Source organism: Xenopus tropicalis, chromosome 8 (genome assembly GCF_000004195.4).
Source record: "Xenopus tropicalis strain Nigerian chromosome 8, UCB_Xtro_10.0, whole genome shotgun sequence".
Taxonomy (NCBI): Eukaryota; Metazoa; Chordata; class Amphibia; order Anura; family Pipidae; genus Xenopus; species Xenopus tropicalis.
Window position 1 is genome coordinate 128,558,119 of NC_030684.2, and position 20,105 is coordinate 128,578,223.

The following is a 20,105-nucleotide window of genomic DNA, read 5'->3' on the forward strand; positions in this document are numbered from 1 at the left end:
CCAAACAATAACATCAGGGTTATTTATGACTCTAGAAGTACATGGAGTAAAGGAGTGGTAACGTTTTCTAATCTCATTTGATTGCGACTGCCTAGAGCTAGCGTTCTCTTAGCCCTGTCAGTGCGGGGCCCCCAGTCCTAAAGGGGAAAACAGCTATGTTTTATACACACACACACACATATATATATATATATATATATATATATATATATGCCATATATGCACCCGTAGAATAGCAACTAGTGCACCTATGGGCTACAAAAAAAATTAAACCCATGTTAGTCTATGACGCTGTATACACTCGTGACTCCAGTGGTGTTCTCAGTTACAACTGATACATTGGTTATATAGTACTGGAACATGGATACCCTTAAGTTTATTTATGTTTTACTATCTGCTGGCTATTTATGTTGCACCAAAGTGGGTGTTGTGCTTCTGCTGTAGGATTGTCTACCTCTCTGTTATAATATTTGGGAAATATCTTTACTCTCTCAGACTCCCAATGTGAAAAACATGCAGTAGTATTTACATTTAGGCCTATTCTCAGTTGTCTGGGGACTAAACAGAGAAGGAGAGAGCGTGGGTAAAAAGCACATCCTGACACATGATGGAAAACTGCATTTATATAAATATCTAATAACATCTTACATGTATATGTGTCATTTGGAAATGGACAGCATGCAATTTCCTTCTATAATTCCACTAGGACTTCCCAGCACCACTAGTGTTTGTACAACATTCAGCATTAGTACCGTAAATTGATTGGTCTGCCTTTCTTCCCTGTGCCATATTAATTATAGGGAATAATGTACCCCCTACTGTAAATGATAAGGATATTAGAAGTCACTGAGGGTTCTGTGCCCATATAAAGGCACAAGGCTGCAGGCTGAGTTATACAGGGAACTCTGAGTATCACTCATGTATTATAAGGGATAATGTACCCCCTACTGTAAATGATAAGGATATTAGAAGTCCCTGAGCGATTCTGTGCCCATATAAAGGCACAAGGCTGCAGGCTGAGTTATACAGGGAACTCTGAGTATCACTCATGTATTATAAGGGATAATGTACCCCCTACTGTAAATTATAAGGATATTAGAAGTCACTTTGGAATTTATGACAGTCTAAAGGCACAAGTCTGCTAGAGATAACTGTGTATTTTTATAATGTATCTATTCCATAATGCCGTATGTTGCATAGAAACTTAAAACTTTTCCCAGCTAAATAGTGACTGGAAGGTTAATGACCACATTCATTATTTTTCCTGTGCACCTGGAGATCCAGTTATTTGTCTCTGACAGCTCAGCATGTTGTTTGATTTCTGGAACATTCACTTGTCTCCTGCTGAGCACTGCAGCAGCATAAAAAGATATATATTTAATGTATGTAACCCCCTACTGCAAAATATAAGGATATTAGCAGTCACCAAGGACTTCCGTGACCATATAAAGGTACAGAGACAGCAGGCTAAGTGCTTTTATACTGGGAACGGAACTCCAGTGTGTTTTCTAATATCCTTATTTGATTCATTGGGGGAGGTGAGGATGCTAGAGAATCCTTTACAATGCACATGTTATTATTTTGGAAAACATAAGCAGAAAGCCGTAGTTAAACACTACTTGTAATCATGCAGGTGTTTACTGAAGTCATTCCTTTTCCAGGCTATAAACATATGCTGCCTATTGTAACTCCAAAAAACTGAGCTGGTTATAGCCATGTAGCACTGACACGTGCAACGAGACTATGTTTTCCATTTCCACTAACCTCTCTTTGCCTGTGCAGTAGCCATGGGTACGTGAGGAACCCAGCAAGGATTTATCAAACATGTCCGCACTTTATAAATAAAGGATCAGATTTTCTGTTACAAACACCTTGCTCCCAGTGTTCATTTGCAAAGTGTTTCTTGTCTTTTTGAAGTTGACTTTTAATATCCTCATATTATACAATTGGGGGTACTTGATCCCGTATAAAACACTACTGTAACTATCGGTAGGAACGGGAAGGGGGGGGGGGGGGCACTGCACCTATTTCCCTTCTATAGTGCCCAGCCATAAATGTGGTGGCAATGATAATGAGAGTTGTTGGGGGAAAGGGGCACAGATGCATATTTTGCCCCAGTGCATGGATATACTGTACATGTCCACTACTATTATAATATGAGTGATACTCAGAGTTCCCTGTATAACTCAGCCTGCAGCCTTGTGCCTTTATATGGGCACAGAACCCCTCAGTGACTGCTAATATCCTTATCATTTACAGTAGGGGGTACATTATCCCTTATAATACATGAGTGATACTCAGAGTTCCCTGTATAACTCAGCCTGCAGCCTTGTGCCTTTATATGGGCACAGAACCCCTCAGTGTCTGCTAATATCCTTATCATTTACAGTAGGGGGTACATTATCCCTTATAATACATGAGTGATACTCAGAGTTCCCTGTATAACTCAGCCTGCAGCCTTGTGCCTTTATATGGGCACAGAACCCCTCAGTGACTGCTAATATCCTTATCATTTACAGTAGGGGGTACATTATCCCTTATAATACATGAGTGATACTCAGAGTTCCCTGTATAACTCAGCCTGCAGCCTTGTGCCTTTATATGGGCACAGAACCCCTCAGTGACTGCTAATATCCTTATCATTTACAGTAGGGGGTACATTATCCCTTATAATACATGAGTGATACTCAGAGTTCCCTGTTTAACTCAGCCTGCAGCCTTGTGCCTTTATATGGGCACAGAACCCCTCAGTGACTGCTAATATCCTTATCATTTACAGTAGGGGGTACATTATCCCTTATAATACATGAGTGATACTCAGAGTTCCCTGTATAACTCAGCCTTGTGCCTTTATATGGGCACAGGACCCCTCAGTGACTGCTAATATCCTTATCATTTACAGTAGGGGGTACATTATCCCTTATAATACATGAGTTTTTTTTTGTATATTTCTTAAATTAATCAAAACATTTTAAAAAGGAAGCTACATAATGCAATTAAACATGAGGCCACAATTATCAGTAACACACACAATCAAGTAATGGTCAAAGTGATTGCTCAATGTTTGATTGGGGAGCCTTACATAGGAAAGAATGAAATATTCTCATATCGGTCAGGTATGAAGCAATTCCTTTTGCCCTGGCCGATCTTGATATCAATGACCCAGACTCTCGGGCAGGTTTGATTGGCTAATAGCTATCATTAATAATCTCCTGTCTTTGATATTCCAGTTCTAGAGTGTGGCACGGAGGGCAGTTTATATATCATATATATACACTATATATAGGGTATATATATGTGTGCCCCCTCAGAGATCAGCTGACAGGAAGTAATGCAGCTCTGACTGTAACAGGAAGTAGTGTGGAAGCAAAAGGCAGAACTCTGTCCATTCATTGGCTGATGTATGTGTGCCTTGGCTTGTTTGTGTGCACTGAGAATCCTATGATCCCAGGGGGCGGCCCTTAGTACAGGTATGGGATCCCTTATCTGGAAACCCATTATACAGAAAGCTCCGAATTACAGAAAGCCCGTCTCCCATAGACTCCATTTTAATCAAATATTTTAAAATTTAGAATTTTCTATAATAATATAAAATTTAATAATAAAACAGTACCTTGTAATTGATCCCAACTAAGATATAATTACCCCTTATTGGGGGCAGAACAGCCCTATTGGGTTTATTTCATGGTTAAATGATTCCCTTTTCTCTGTAATAATAAAACAGTACCTGTACTTGATCCCAACTAAGATATAATTACCCCTTATTGGGGGCAGAACAGCCCTATTGGGTTTATTTCATGGTTAAATGATTCCCTTTTCTCTGTAATAATAAAACAGTACCTGTACTTGATCCCAACTAAGATATAATTACCCCTTATTGGGGGCAGAACAGTCCTATTGGGTTTATTTCATGGTTAAATGATTCCCTTTTCTCTGTAATAATAAAACAGTACCTGTACTTGATCCCAACTAAGATATAATTACCCCTTATTGGGGGCAGAACAGTCCTATTGGGTTTATTTCATGGTTAAATGATTCCCTTTTCTCTGTAATAATAAAACAGTACCTGTACTTGATCCCAACTAAGATATAATTACCCCTTATTGGGGGCAGAACAGCCCTATTGGGTTTATTTCATGGTTAAATGATTCCCTTTTCTCTGTAATAATAAAACAGTACCTGTACTTGATCCCAACTAAGATATAATTACCCCTTATTGGGGGCAGAACAGTCCTATTGGGTTTATTTCATGGTTAAATGATTCCCTTTTCTCTGTAATAATAAAACAGTACCTGTACTTGATCCCAACTAAGATATAATTACCCCTTATTGGGGCAGAACAGTCCTATTGGGTTTATTTCATGGTTAAATAATTCCCTTTTCTCTGTAATAATAAAACAGTACCTGTACTTGATCCCAACTAAGATATAATTACCCCTTATTGGGGCAGAACAGCCCTATTGGGTTTATTTAATGGTTAAATGATTCCCTTTTCTCTGTAATAATAAAACAGTACCTGTACTTGATCCCAACTAAGATATAATTACCCCTTATTGGGGGCAGAACAGCCCTATTGGGTTTATTTAATGGTTAAATGATTCCCTTTTCTCTGTAATAATAAAACAGTACCTGTACTTGATCCCAACTAAGATATAATTACCCCTTATTGGGGGCAGAACAGCCCTATTGGGTTTATTTAATGGTTAAATGATTCCCTTTTCTCTGTAATAATAAAACAGTACCTGTACTTGATCCCAACTAAGATATAAATAATCCTTATTGGATGCAAAACAATCCTGTTTGGTTTAATTAATGTTTTATTTATTTTTAAGTAGACTTAAGGTATGGAGATCCAAATTACAGAAAGACCCCTTATCCGGATACCCTTGGTCCCGAGCATTCTGGATAACAGGTCCTATACCTGTACTTAAAATGGCAATTTTCTATTTAGGATTACCCAATAGCACATACTACTAAATAGTATTTATTTTTAATTAAAATGAAGCAGAGTTTCACATATGATCTGTTTTATGTTATTATTTTTATAGAGACCTACATTATATGGGGGTTTAGTTTTCCTTCAGCTGTTGTTGGGGCACCCCAACTTTCCTAGCCCTCCCTTAACCCAAAGTATCCCCATTGTGTTTGAAACCAAACTTACTGTTGAAGTTCCATGTTACCCCTTACATTGGGGGGCATCGAGCCCCCACAAGACAAGATACTGGATTCATACAAGCGGCGTCTATGGAAGGTATTGTATTATAAAGACCATCCAGTTCAGTTGTGGGTGTACTGACCCTCCAATGGTGATTATGGGGAAGGTGTGCAGCGGGGAGAGGGCCCCCATTCTCTCCTGCTCCATGCAAGCTTTGTTCCAGGCGTTTCCGAGGCAGCTGTCCGGGGATATACGGATAGCAGCTGCTCCAATAGCTGTCAGTTTAGAAAGCCCTTTTAAGACTGATCCGTACCCTTCATTAAGGAGATCTAATGACAGCAACAGGTTTGGGATTTATTCTTCGTGCCACTTCTGGATCTTTCATATATCAAAAAAAAAAAGAGAGGGTCACCCTCTCCAAAAATAAATTAAAAACTGTAGCCGTAAAAATGTATCGTTTATCCAAACTGAACGGTGCAGATATCTATAGAAATATTTTGCTCGTTTTAACGTAAATCTCCATGCACAATAAGTGGAATAGGGGTCACTGGGCAATAGAACCCCCCTCGGGCCGTTGTGCTGATGTCTGATTATAAACACGCAAAAACCCACTGAACAGAAGCCTTTGCCCCCTTCCAAAGACACTAAGGTAATGATTAACAGTTTCCCGGACAGCAAAATTAGGGCACATTAGGGCACATTTTTGGAAGGGGGGTGGAACTAACGGTAATCTGAATATAAAATATGAAGGAAGGTAATGTATTAGGAGTAATGTATCCATGTATTCAAGTCATATATAAGTGACTAGTCTTCAGCAATAAATGCAGTGCAGATGTTGCTTTCCTGCCTGGTGCCCCGACCCCTAGAATATTAATGCTTCTGCTTGGGGGGATTTCAGTTTTTAGTGTCCCCCCTTTTGTTTGGAGCTGGGATTTTAACCCTGTCAAATTCAAATTCTGTAAATAAGAACATTCATGTATCTGTATGGAAGTATATTTTATTTATAGAGGGGATGGTGAATCCATAGTATAAATTAATGTATTGGGATATTAGTCAATGCCTGTGTAATAGGTATATAAAGGCACAAGGGTGCATGTATTATAAGGAATAATGTACCCCCACTGTAAATTATAAGGATATTATAAGTCTCCAAGGGGTTCTGTGACCATATAAAGGCACAAGGCTGCAGGCTGAGTTAAACAGGGAACTCTGAGTATCACTCATGTATTATAAGGGATAATGTACCCCCTACTGTAAATGATAAGGATATTAGAAGTCACTGAGGGGTTCTGTGCCCATATAAAGGCACAAGGCGGCAGGCTGAGTTATACAGGGAACTCTGAGTATCACTCATGTATTATAAGGGATAATGTACCCCCTACTGTAAATGATAAGGATATTAGCAGTCACTGAGGGGTTCTGTGCCCATATAAAGGCACAAGGCTGCAGGCTGAGTTATACAGGGAACTCTGATGTATTATAAGGAGTAATGGTTAGGGGGAAGTTAAGATGTATATCTGAGAAGAAGATAATTTATGTTTTTTTTTGTAACTTATAATTTTTATTAAGTTTTATAAAGAGGGGTGGGGGAGAACAAAAGAAGATAATTTATGTTTAACTGAAGTCACAACAGTCACATTATCATCAAAATCATTCAAAATCTGTGGTAGGCTTTTCTTGAATTAAGCACAATACTTCTAATTTAGTGGAGAAAGTTCCCAGGCTTCAGTCAGAGTGTGTCGGTTTCTGACATTCTATGCAAGGTTTCAGGTGGGCGAGAGCTCTCTGGATTTGCCATTACATGTTAGAGAATACAGTAGGAGAGGGAATTTCTATTTACCAAAATGTGCGTTTCAGCTTTGGGAAGGAAAAGATGGAAAAAGTGTGCATTTCCTATTAGCAAAACCCACCCTGGCATTCTCCTACAAGCGCAGGGAAAAGAAAGGTTTTACGAGAGGAGGCATGCATTTCTTGTGTCTTCTCTCTTTTCTGTATTAAATCTTGGCCACTTTATAGGAATCTGTCTGCCTTTGGTTTAAATTGTTAACTTTTTGTACTAATTGCAGTCACTCTTGTGACGTTTGTACTGAAATATCTAATAGTGGTTCAACAGTGGAACGTTCTAATTCTAGGAGCCCAAAGGTAAAGGCACCACTATAAAACCTGCCCTGATCTTTAGGCTGAGCTTGTGATGTATGCAAAAGCAGACTGGGGTTTTTTCCTTTAACCGGCAGTGTCACTCCTATTATAACTATACGGTCACTTTTCCAGTGGCAGCCCCTGGTATCTTACAGAAAAATGCCGGCTTCCGAGCAAAATTTGTTAGAGCCCCACACAGCACAGAAACCCCTAATATTCCTATCACTGTAATCCTTCAAAAAATATGAATAAATACAATTTGTATATGCTGAAATCAAGCTGCAAAACAGTTCTTCTATTTCAGCATCATTTTAAGTCCTGGCAGGGGAGAAGGGACTAAAACACTGATGTTACAAATCGTAGCAACTTCTCCACAGCTCACAGACAGCATGCAGGAACTACATAACCCAGAATGCATTGCACTGTGACGTTCTTTTTCTTATTGGCAGGCTGAAGGCACTATTCTAGTCTCAAAGTAGCCAGCCAGATCAGCAGGGGAACAGGAGGCGGGGCTTAGAGAACTGTTCCAAACCATATTATTACATGAAAAATCATGAAAAAGTTGCATATTTATAAAATGATTTACATTGCAAAGTTGCTTGAAATTATGTTTACTTTTCAAAACATTTAACTTGTGTTTGGGTGGAGTTCCCCATTTAGCGCTAGTGTGCGCTATTGTGCTTGTTGCACTAGAGCATTTCCAGTACAGGGAGCACAACTGCCAGAGGCATTAGGTAGGTCACCATTTACATCAAGGGATTCAGAAAGGCCATGGTAGTTTTGTGTTGGAGACCTACAAAGGTCTAATTGGTTGTAGTGACGCAACAATCCAACCTGATTTTTAGCTGCTCAGGAAAAAAAACCTGCATCACCTTAACCCTAAATCTGTACCTGACCCCCTAACCTGAAACAAAAGAATATGGATTTCCAGGAAGGACCAAAGTCAAAATGGTAGGCCTGGGAGTCCATACTCTTTGTTTCAAGGTGGGAGAGCATGTTATTATATGCACTTAGTGGCCTATTTCCATCTGATGTTACCCTAAGAACTTCTCCTCTTGCCTACAGACTTATATGCATGTATCACTCAGATCAGAAAGGGCTGCCCCCAACACTGGATTTGGCCACTGGGTTTTAAAAACAATTTCCAGTTTTCTATACAGGCACCTGCCCTAGGAATGGGCCCTCAGGTGCCTATATAGAAATGATGGCCCTGCAGGCACTGTGCATTCACGCAGAATATAAATGCCTAAACCTGGCTAATGGCTGTCATAATAATTGCCCCATACAGGGCAACGTTGGCCTGAGAACATTCTGTCCAGCGGATAAAAAAAACGAGCCTGCTAGGCCTTGCTTAGAGTTTTTAGTTGCCTAAATTGAGAAGTGTATTCCTCATTATGGAACAAAGACCGTCTGGACAGGAGTAAAATTTAGAGCTTGCATTGGCGGGGCTCCACTCTGGGTCCAGCTTTGAACTTTAGACTTCTGACACCTCAAATGGGCATCAGGCAGATTTGGCATCTCACTTGCGCTATGCTCAGGGGAAGTCCCTGCACCCAATATTCACTATGTTATTACTGTCACACTATACAGTTTCTTGGCTTTGATGCGAATATATCCTGATAGCTTTAAAGATTGTGGAAAGTGTGTATTTATCTTTCTAACTCCACAACATTGGTTTTATTCCTGTAGATCTTCCATGAAAAGCATTGAGTATTTACCTAATATCTGGAATATTTATGAAATCAAGCCGTGAGATAAATGCCACACTGGCCACTAGATGGCGGTCAATACCTCGAGCAGCAGATAAAGGGCAAGTAATAGAAAAAATTCACAGCTCTTAATGTAATAATATGGGTGATTCGGGGGTCTGCTTATTATAAGTCATTTTAAATATCATAATGGGTCAGGTCCAAGATGAACAATACATAAGAGATTAAGGTGTGACGCTTAATGTGCAGCATATCTATCCTGATGTGTTTTGTATTTGCTGTATGTCATTCCATGCTGTGTGTGTTTGTGGTCTATGGAAACCTGTAACTGAATGGGCATTTGCTATCAGCTGAATAAACCCCAGTATTATGACCTGCCAACCAATCACATTGTTTGCCCTTGTTGCTTATGTAAGTAGCACACCTATTTGCTATTTGCTCACAGGTTGGTGTTTATGTCCTTTGCTATGTTGCACAAACAGATTGCATGGGCACACTGCTCCCATTCATTCCAACAGAATCACACTCACCAACATGTTGGAGACAAATCGCTAACTTTGCGACCATAAAACATAAGGTGCATTTCCTATACTTGGCATTCTTCTGCTCAGGGTGGCGCAGGGGATACTTGGTAATGGATCAAATGGAGTGGCACAGCACCCTAGAAAAAAAGTACCCCAGGACCAATGGGATTTTTATGGAAGAAGCAGACCATCCTGGGCCACAAGGTTTACCATTTACCTCCCTTAGAGAGTGCCCGGCATATTGGCCCTCCCGCTGAGTTTTAACATTTAGTTTTTGTTTAAGTGTTATAATCTGCATTTACTTGATAATTTATTATTCATGGCACCCAATGAGGCAACCAGTGAGTAAATGCAGAGTGTGCATGTAATTGTTGAACTCCAGCTAGGGTGCTACAGGTTGGGCAACTGTAATAATACAATAATATCTAGTTTGCAATTTCTTCCACATTCCCTGCCCCAGTAAGAGTACCCCTGTAATCCCAGCATCTCTGCCCTACCCTAAAACCAACCCTCGCTAGAAAATGCTTTATATCCCTCCCTCCCACAGTTTGTCATTAAGTAATTGGAAGAGTTCTAACGACACACAAGAACCACAATGATGATATCTGATAGGTATGAAGTCGATTGTGGTTTTTTGCTGCATTTAGCTTCCCTGTAAGACCCTTGCCCGATGCGTACATCTCGGTGCCCACAATTATTTTTGCAAGGGGAGCTCACAGAGGCTGCTAAATTTAGCTTTAACCCGAAGCAGAAGCCAATTAAGAGGTTCACCTGCTAAGCAGTAATAGAAATAGCTGCCTGCGGGATGGGCAGGACGGGAAGCCTTCTGCATGTGCTGCTCTCTGACCCCTCTTTTTATTCCACGGCACCAAACCTGCCCATTTGTCCTTCACATTCTGCATTGCCTGACACAGGCTTTGATGTGGAAGCACAATGAATTCCGGGTTGTTCTGTAACCTTAAGTCTGTGCTCCCATAAGCAGTGTGGTAGCAAGTGGCCTCACATTCTGTAGTCCATCTGCAATATGTACACTTTTAATTCCTATGCATATCCTATACAAGTAAGAGAGAAAATAGATCTTTTTATTACAAATGCCAGTCTCTCCTTCTATCATTCTTACCCCCTTCTCTTCTTTGCTCCACCATTGGTTAGTACACAGGTAGGCCTTAAACAGTAGGGATATAAAAAAGGCATAGGGACAGTGCAAATTCTTTCATGAATCATAAAAGGGGCTTGCAGAGTTGGGGTGGGTGAACCAGTGCCCCTTGGGAGAGGGCATTTAAGCTCCATTTGACATTTCTCTCTGTGCATATTATGCTCCACTTCAATGCATCTTTCTTTCTTCACAGTTTCTTTATTCTTACATTTCATGCTTCCTGGCCGCTGTCACTTCTCTTCTCTAGCGCTGTCTTCTATCTCTTAAGTTGGCCATACATGGAAATATCCACTGCCTTTCCTGATTTGGCCTCTCAGGTGGTGGTCCAAATTGGACTGATCCGAACATTTGACTCCTGAGCCAACAATGTGATCATAATAGGGGCCTTTGCAGACTCATTGAGATCCTCAGTCAGATATTGGACAAGCAGGTCATTATTTTGGTCCCTTACATCATCCTAAAGGCAGCCGGCCTCTGGAGAGGTCCAGTCAGCAACCAATGTCATTCTGTGGTTCAGGATTCCTCTGTAAGAGGATTGGACTGATACAATTCTATAGTTTACAGAACTAGTAATGCTAAGAAAGCATATTTAGAAAAAAAACCAAAGAGGGAATAAAAGGCAGCCTTGTTCCTTTCCACCTATTGATATAACAGGTTAACAGGTTGATCCTTTTTGGTACAAAAATGTAACCACTTTTTCTGTAAATCCTGCGATTTTGAAAATAATTTACTTTTCTAAGTACTACGTTAATCATAAACGCTTCATTGGCATTCTCCTGAGATGAGAAATAGACTCTGTGGTCACGTTCTATAAAATGTCTGTTGCCACGCTTGGGGTCAGAAGGGAGTCCTAATGAAGAGTTAATGTGACCCTGATGTGCTAGCCCGTACATGTAGACATATATTATCGTACAAGTGAGGTATCGGGGGAACAGGCTTTTGGACGGGTGATAGATTTAACAACGCTCACAGGAACATGTGCACACAAGATGCAGAATAGGCGGCCTCTCCGGTGTAGTGATGTTGACCAGGTGTCCTGCAGAACAGGAGACCCACCATATTGTATATGTCAATGGGAGCTCTGGGGAGCGAGCAGAAAAATGCATCACTAATCTCTCTGTATCATGGCTGCAGACAGCTGTGGAGCAGGTTCCGAATCAAGGGCTAAATCCCCCATCTAGTGTTGTGCAGTCTCACTTAGCAACATATATCAAACTTCTTTGGTGCTTTTTTTTTATTTAACAACCCCCCGCCCCCCACCGCCTATCCTAACATACAGATGACTTTATAATTATGGAATCCACAAGACGACTGCAAATATGATCATTCAAGAGCATAATTATAATAATAAAACCAGTCTCATGATGTCCATTTAGTGCATTTGGTACATGTAATGCATTTGGTCAAGTTGCAAGTTGGGGAGCTGCTAGGGGCACAACATTGTGAGATGAAAATGGCTGGACTTGCTCGGGGTCGGAACCTACTATCTCACCTCTTCTTCCTTCACTTTAAATCCACTCCCTCCTTGTCCCATCTTTTCTATTAAATAGATACACTAAGCCCCAGGGTTGTGACAGCAGAAGAGCTAACTGACTGACACCTGGGCCCACCAGAAACCCATGTGTTTGCTATTTACTTTCATCATTTTTTTTACCCCTTCTTTTAATATATCTACAGGGTAGGGGCAAAGTGAAAAAAGTGGTGCAATCCCAGTGCTAATTACACCTTTTGCCCCCAAAACTGCAGGAAGACTTACTGCAAGTCTCTGCACTCATTGCAGGAAACCTGCTTTGGCCCATGAGTACAGAGTTGCCTGCATTTGGCAGCACTGTATTCATTAAAGTGTGATTGGACACAAGTTGGACAGGGCCAGTAGGGTTTAGGTTGCAATGGAGCCCTGTGTTACTACCTGCCCTATAACAGGTGTTAAGAAACCTCTTTCCTGATAAACAAATCCAAAGGGAGGTACTGCCAGACCCATGATGCAAGTGTTTTACCCCTTAGTGCTCTTACACTTGCAACAGTAAACTAATGATCCCCCCCTGCAGTTTCCAGACTATTTATCTGGCGCTGCAATGCATGTCACTGAGGGTTAATAAATACAAAGACAGGTTAATATAAATATGATAGCAGTCCTGCCTGGGAGCCTTGGTTCCTATATGTGATTCAATGCTGTTCCTGTGCACTGCAAACATGATATAACTAAATGAGACTACTGGATCACTGTCAGATATTGAGTATTACTTAGGCATGCTCTGTTTATGTAGCGGAGAGGAGGTTAAGCCATGGAGGCAAATAGCCAGAGGCCAGTAAATAAAATCCAGTGAGGTTTGTGGAGGGGCCTCTAAATATCGGAGGCCTCCCAAGCATCAGAATAAGCAGCTGCTTCACTGACCTTACATTTATAGATTTGTTGCATTTAATACGTCTGGAACCATTTCCCTTTGCACCCTTCACTTCCTGTTTTCTCTATCTGAAGGACAGGAAGAAAAGCCAAACTGCTCCATATAAATAACATATGGAAATCATGTGTCTCGCTTTCTAATTCAGTGACGAGAACAATATGCACTTACAAGCAGAGCAAATTGAAATGTTTGGAGTTCCTTTCAGTGGAAACGAGCTGTGACTACAGGCTGTTTGATGTGTCTGCCATAATGCGTATCAGACATCGCTACTGTGCATCTTCTCTCTGCGAGTGCTCCACTGAGCAACTCCTGCTGTTATCAGTGATATAGATTAGGTAAAAACCACTACTTTTTGTTTGACTCCCATGTTTTTTTCACACCAAAAACATGTCAGCTTTACAGAGGCGTTATCTTTGAGGTTGTGGATCGCACCCCTGGAATATCCAACCACCCATGCCACATAAAGTTACACCCCAGTCATTCCCGTGGCTTCATGTGCGCATAGATTATGAAAATAAATGCAGGCAAATGAAGTGAATGCGTACGTTTTTACTCATGTTTGTAATCACTATGGAGCCCATTTTGTAACTTAAAGCTGTGGAGAAGCCCATAGAAACCAATTAGCTGTTAGCTTTGATCAGCCTGCTGTAAGTAGAATAATGATTGGTTGCTATAAGTTTCTGCATGGGGCAAATCTGCCCATCAACAGAAAATGTGGCCTACACATGCCTAAATACTGTGGAGTCCATTTTGTAACTTAGTGCTGTGGAGTAACCCATGGCAACCAATCAGCAGGTAGCGTTTATCTTCCTGCTGTAAGTAGAATAAAGGTGGCCATACATGTTAAGAACTACAGGTGGGCGATATTGGGCGAATTTAGGCTAATTCAGTCGATCTTATCAAATTAAGACGACGGTAATGGGTGCAGTCAGTTCGGGGACCACATCAATGAGACGATGCAGTCCCCGATCCGACTAAATTTTTTAAACTGCCTGATTGATATCTGCCCGATTTCAGCCCAGATGGCGGTCGGGCAGGCCCGTCGTTGGTGCCCCTACATGGGCCGATAAGCTGCCGAATCGGCCTAAGGGACCCATATCGGCAGCTACAATCGGCCAGTGTATGGCCACCTTAATTGGTTGCTGTGAGTTGCTGCATTGGGGCAAATATGCCCCTTAACAGAAAATGTGGCCTACACAAACCTATGTATGTGTTTGTAATACATAGTATTGTGTTTTTGCCTTGAGGTTTGCCTCAATGCAGGAACTCACAGCAACCAATCATTATTCTACTTACAGCAGGCTGAAAAGCTACCTGCTAATTGGTTGCCATGGGTTACTCCACAGCAGTAAGTTACTAAATGGACTTCACAGTATATTCTCTATAGACATTAAATGACCAAAAATGTATAATACTGAGGTGTATGACTCCCAGTGTATCCTGCTCACAGGTGCTGGTAACTGCAGATCAACAACAGCTGGGCAGCAGGTTGACATTGAGTTAATAGCATGACCGTGTGTGAGCAGGTTCGGCCATTTTGCTTGTGTGTGGTCCGTTTGTTTTCTACTACACAGCAGAGCGTTCACACCCCACCAGCCATTCCCGGAATACTCGTCCGTCAGGAAGGGAGTATTTACAACCTGGAGGAACAGCTGATCTGGCACACTCTGGGCGCTGGGACAATTATAGTATTCCTTGAGAGGTAGCAAACATGGACGGCAAACTAAACGTCACCAACCCTCTGTCAGACCAAATATAAGCAGTAGGGTGGCCCTGTGTACTGCCACCGAACATGAGTATATATATATACGTATGACCTTCAGCTGTGGGCAGGGTGGCTGCTAGGAGTTGTCCTTCAGCAACAACTAGTGGACTGTAAGTAACACCCATATGTAATAAAAGGCACTTTGCCCAGGAGCAGTAACCCATAGCAACCAATAAGATGTCTGAGCAACCCATAGCAACCAATAAGCTGTTTGCAGGTGACCAGTAAATCCTACCTGCTTATTGGTTGCTATGGGTTAATGGTCCTTGGGAAACTTAGTGCCTTTTATTATATAACCCCTTAAGGTCTCTTTTTATGTTTCAACCTCAAAAATTCATTATATGAGGGATTTAATAACCACCAATATAATTTATTTGTAAGCTTCAAATGCCACTTGAGGCCTGTTGGAAGTGAAAAAAACTTGCTAAAATTAAATTCTGGAACTTGTCACAGCGATTATTTAATGCAGTGCTATAAAAATGAAAACCATCCCTTTAATAATAATAATAATAATAATAAAAATAAATAACAGTTAATATCAGCTCCACAAAAGCACTTAATGGCATTAGGGTTGCCACCTGGCCAGTATTTCACCAGCCTAGCCAGTAAAATACCAGCCAAGGCCAATGTACTTGCCAGTAAATTTGAAATAACTAGTCCTCTGGTCAAGTCCTGTCCCTGACTCCTGCCCGCCTCCAAATACCTCTCCCAACTCATTCTTCTTCCCCACACTTTAGCTGTTTCCATTTACATCACAACCCCACCCCCATTGCATCATAACCCCGTCTCTGATGTCATTGACCCACCCTATCATAGACAACCCCCCACCCAGGCCGGTATTAGAAGCTACAAAAGATGGCCACCCTACTTGGCATTAAAAAGGTACATCTGAGGATATCAGAAAAATGGACAATAAGATCACAATGAAAGAAAACTAAGGAAACATTTTCTGCAAGGAGGCAAATTTTCTTAAATAGTCAAATAAACGTGCAAAATAACTGTAAAAATTGAATGATTTTCCATTTGAATTAGCCCGTGAATAGGTCCCTAATTGTTATTGCCCTGTTGGTGCCATGTAGCCTTACTGCCACCATCTTGCTTTGGTACACTTACTATCAGATACACTTCCTACCTATATATACTGCTCTGCAGCCATATATTCGGATATGTGTGGTGCCCATTGCCGTCCCCTATTCGCTCCCTAAAAAGACAGCTCTGATGGGCCAGGGTCCCGCTCTGAAGCCCAACACTGTATGCGCTGACATTATCACAGCTGTTTGGGCAAACGCTGACTTGTGACATCCTGTAATCTCCTGCACAAATAGGGAAAGCCTCAATAAAGAGGCCATTGGCATGCGAATAGGCTTTGGCTGCGGATTCAGCGGCAGCAGCTGCGGCCAACCTCACCACATTAAACCCAGTGGGGTCGGTTTCGTAAATAGAAAGGATATTTATTGTTGGAGCAAAAAAAAAAAAAAGGAGTCACTTTAAATCAGATATAAAACAAAGAGTTGCAAAATCTTCATAAATTATATTATGGTGTCTTTTGGGAGGGGATCCAACAAGGGCAATTATCCTGGGACAGCCACACATTGTTTACGTTTGGCCACAGGTTGTGAAAGTTGAAGTTCAACAACAGTCAAGGGTCTGACGTTGCAAAGTCCTACTTTATATAAAAAAATGGCAATGGCTCCTGTGTTTTCGTTACTGCCCTGTGCCACTTGTGTGCAGATGAATGAATCAAACTGCCCTAGAAAGTGTGTTGCTAGCTTCCATCAGCGCATTCTGGGTATTAGGTTCTGCTCTTATTTTAGCTCTGCCTTTTAGCGAGGACCAGAAAAAGCCGAACACATGACTCGCACGGCATAAGATATAATAAGTTTTATTCCTACATTCACTCGTTTGTGCAAATTCTCGGTGCCTTAAACCAGAAACAGCGTCACCGGCATCAAAATACCTGTTGTAAAGGGGATATAAACCCTGAAATAAAATGACACATTTTCAGTTGTATGAAAGTTATTTTTAAAGGTAATGAGGAGGGCAGCTGACTTCTACTATGTAGTTTTAAGAGTCAGAACCAGCAGTGCAGAAAGAGAGAAATTCTGCTCTTAGTTGCAGACGCCTCTGCAAATATCTTTCAAAATGTTTTAATTTATCTATGTATATATATATATATATATGTGTGTGTATATTGGAAAATTCTTAGAATTACATTTTCTTTTATTTGACAAAATGTGTTTTTGGGTTTATATCTCCTTTATTGTATTTTTTCATTTACTAATACGGGAGAAATATACCCCAGTACAGTAACCCATAGAAACCAATCAGCAATCAGATTTATTCAGGGTACTATGGGTAGTGTAATAAGGGTAAATATCTGATATGTCGATATAAGCAACTGGGCTGCGGCAATCTTCCCCTGTGTTTGTAAATAAGCCCCACTGCTGGAATGCAGGAATTCAGTATGCATTATGACTCTTCCACAATACGTTTGTCCAATTGCCAAACCAATTTAAAATTAAATATGCAGAGTCAAATTTGACTTCATCTTCAACAGGTGAATTTGAAACTATAGTCGGTAAAAAACCCAAGACCTGTTAGTTGCCCATTACAAAGTCACATGACATTAAGGCTTCACGTTTGGTTTGGCTGAATAATAAGAATTTGGCCGAATTGAAATCTTGCAAAAAACCCAGATCTTAAATGAAATCTCTAATTGGTTGGTAAAATCACATTTGGAGTTTCCAAAGTAATGAGCAATGACACGAGGCGCTGCGAGTACCAGTTATAATCCCCGCTGTGCAGCAGTAGGATTTTCATACATACAGCGGGATTTTAATCAAAATCCGTTGCAAAATTAAGAACAAAATGATTGCATTGTACAATGGCTTAGACTTCCCCGCTGCAAATTTTGATAGCTCATAGCCACTGTAAGAAATGCTCGTAAATGGCTTTTTGATACTGAAAATACATATTATATATACGTTGCTATGAACTAAAACGGAAAATTTTGCAACAAAATTCTTTCTGCCGTTGGCTGCATCATAAAATACTTTTGCAATTTTCACTACTTTTCCTAGATGACAAAGTATTTTTTCCATTACAGGTCTGGGATCTGTTATCCGTAAACCTGTTATCCAGAAGTTTCCGAATTACATGGAGGTCATCTCCAATAGACTCAATTTAAGCAAATAATTCACATTTTTATAAATAATTCCCTTTTCTCTGCAATAATAAAACAGTTGCTGTACTTGATCCCAACTAAGATATAATTACCCCTTATTGGGGAAAAACAGTCCTATTGGGTTTATTTCATGTTTAAATGATTCCCTTTTCTCTGTAATAATAAAACAGTACCTGTACTTGATCCCAACTAAGATATAATTACCCCTTATTGGGGGCAGAACAGCCCTATTGGGTTTATTTAATGGTTAAATGATTCCCTTTTCTCTGTAATAATAAAACAGTACCTGTACTTGATCCCAACTAAGATATAATTACCCCTTATTGGGGGCAGAACAGCCCTATTGGGTTTATTTAATGATTAAATGATTCCCTTTTCTCTGTAATAATAAAACAGTACCTGTACTTGATCCCAACTAAGATATAATTACCCCTTATTGGGGGCAGAACAGCCCTATTGGGTTTATTTAATGGTTAAATGATTCCCTTTTCTCTGTAATAATAAAACAGTACCTGTACTTGATCCCAACTAAGATATAATTACCCCTTATTGGGGGCAGAACAGCCCTATTGGGTTTATTTAATGATTAAATGATTCCCTTTTCTCTGTAATAATAAAACAGTACCTGTACTTGATCCCAACTAAGATATAATTACCCCTTATTGGGGGCAGAACAGCCCTATTGGGTTTATTTCATGGTTAAATGATTCCCTTTTCTCTGTAATAATAAAACAGTACCTGTACTTGATCCCAACTAAGATATAATTACCCCTTATTGGGGCAAAACAGTCCTATTGGGTTTATTTAATGATTAAATGATTCCCTTTTCTCTGTAATAATAAAACAGTACCTGTACTTGATCCCAACTAAGATATAATTACCCCTTATTGGGGGCAGAACAGCCCTATTGGGTTTATTTCATGTTTAAATGATTCCCTTTTCTCTGTAATAATAAAACAGTACCTGTACTTGATCCCAACTAAGATATAATTACCCCTTATTGGGGGCAGAACAGCCCTATTGGGTTTATTTCATGGTTAAATGATTCCCTTTTCTCTGTAATAATAAAACAGTACCTGTACTTGATCCCAACTAAGAAATAATTCATCTTTATGGGGGGCAGAACAATACTATCAAGTTTAATTAATATTTAAATGATTATTTAACAGAGTTAAGGCATAGTGATCCAAATTACAGAAAGACCCCTTATCCAGGAAACCCCCAGCTCCTGAGCATTCTGAATAACAGGTACCTGTATTGACTTTTATCACCTTTATCAATTAGGTTGCCGTTAGTTATGCTTTATGCTTCAGACCTTTCCCAAATCAAAAATATAGATGCAATTTTTGGGGGGCAGATCAGGGAATTACAGTGTTTTAAACCAGAATATTGTTTTCTTGTTTCCGGGCTCTGCAAAGAACTTGAGACTTACCTTGGCTTCAGTAGGGCGAGAGCGTTCCTCACTTGTCCATATTGCCCTCTGCTGAGGGTGCATGTCCCAGGCGGAGACAGGCCCTATGCTCTATCTCATCCTGTCCCACTCAAGCAGTTCCAAAACCATTCAGACTTTGAGCAGAATGGGATACAAAGCAGTCCCTCCGGCTGCACCCAGGCTGTGTGCCCTGAGCTCTGCACTGACACCACCTTTTTTTAGAGGGTGGGTGCAGTTTTTCTCAGAGGGGCTCTGCAGATACCACAGGGGAGATAAATCAATAGACATTGGCACCTGCTTCCTACTCAACAACTGCGTATGGCAGCTCTCTCCTGGCCTCTCCGCACAGCTCTGTACATATGTTCCTGGCTGGATGGGAGAAGTGCAGGGTGTGGGAGAGGGAAGGGGAGAAAGGAAAGGAGGGGAGGGAGAAAGAGGGGTCTAAAAAAAGATCGAAACAGATGTAGCGAGAGCCAGCATGCTCAATATGTCAAACCTTCCTACAGCAGGGACGCAAGCGCCGCACATGACATTTGGGAATCAGCAGCGTTAAAAAAAATAGGGAATCAGATATGGACCCGCAGCTCCGGGAAATGGGAGGGATCGGGGGGGAAAGAACTCTTACGGAAAATAAAA

The 20,105-nt window shown here is 40.7% G+C and overlaps 1 protein-coding gene across 3 annotated transcripts in view; it reads right to left on the reverse strand.

The window, feature by feature from the left end:
* hjv (hemojuvelin BMP co-receptor) overlaps nt 1–19,848 on the reverse strand; it is a 31,413-nt gene extending 11,565 nt beyond the window's left edge. The window contains exon 1 of one of the 3 annotated variants that reach the window (XM_002938475.3): nt 19,470–19,848. The gene's annotated coding sequence lies outside the window, so the exon portion shown is untranslated. Of the gene's footprint in view, nt 1–5,161; nt 5,277–5,297; nt 5,748–19,469 lie in introns of those variants that run through there. The other 2 variants (XM_031891528.1, XM_031891527.1) reach the window with 2 other exon arrangements.
* Nucleotides 19,849–20,105: the final 257 nt, after the last annotated feature.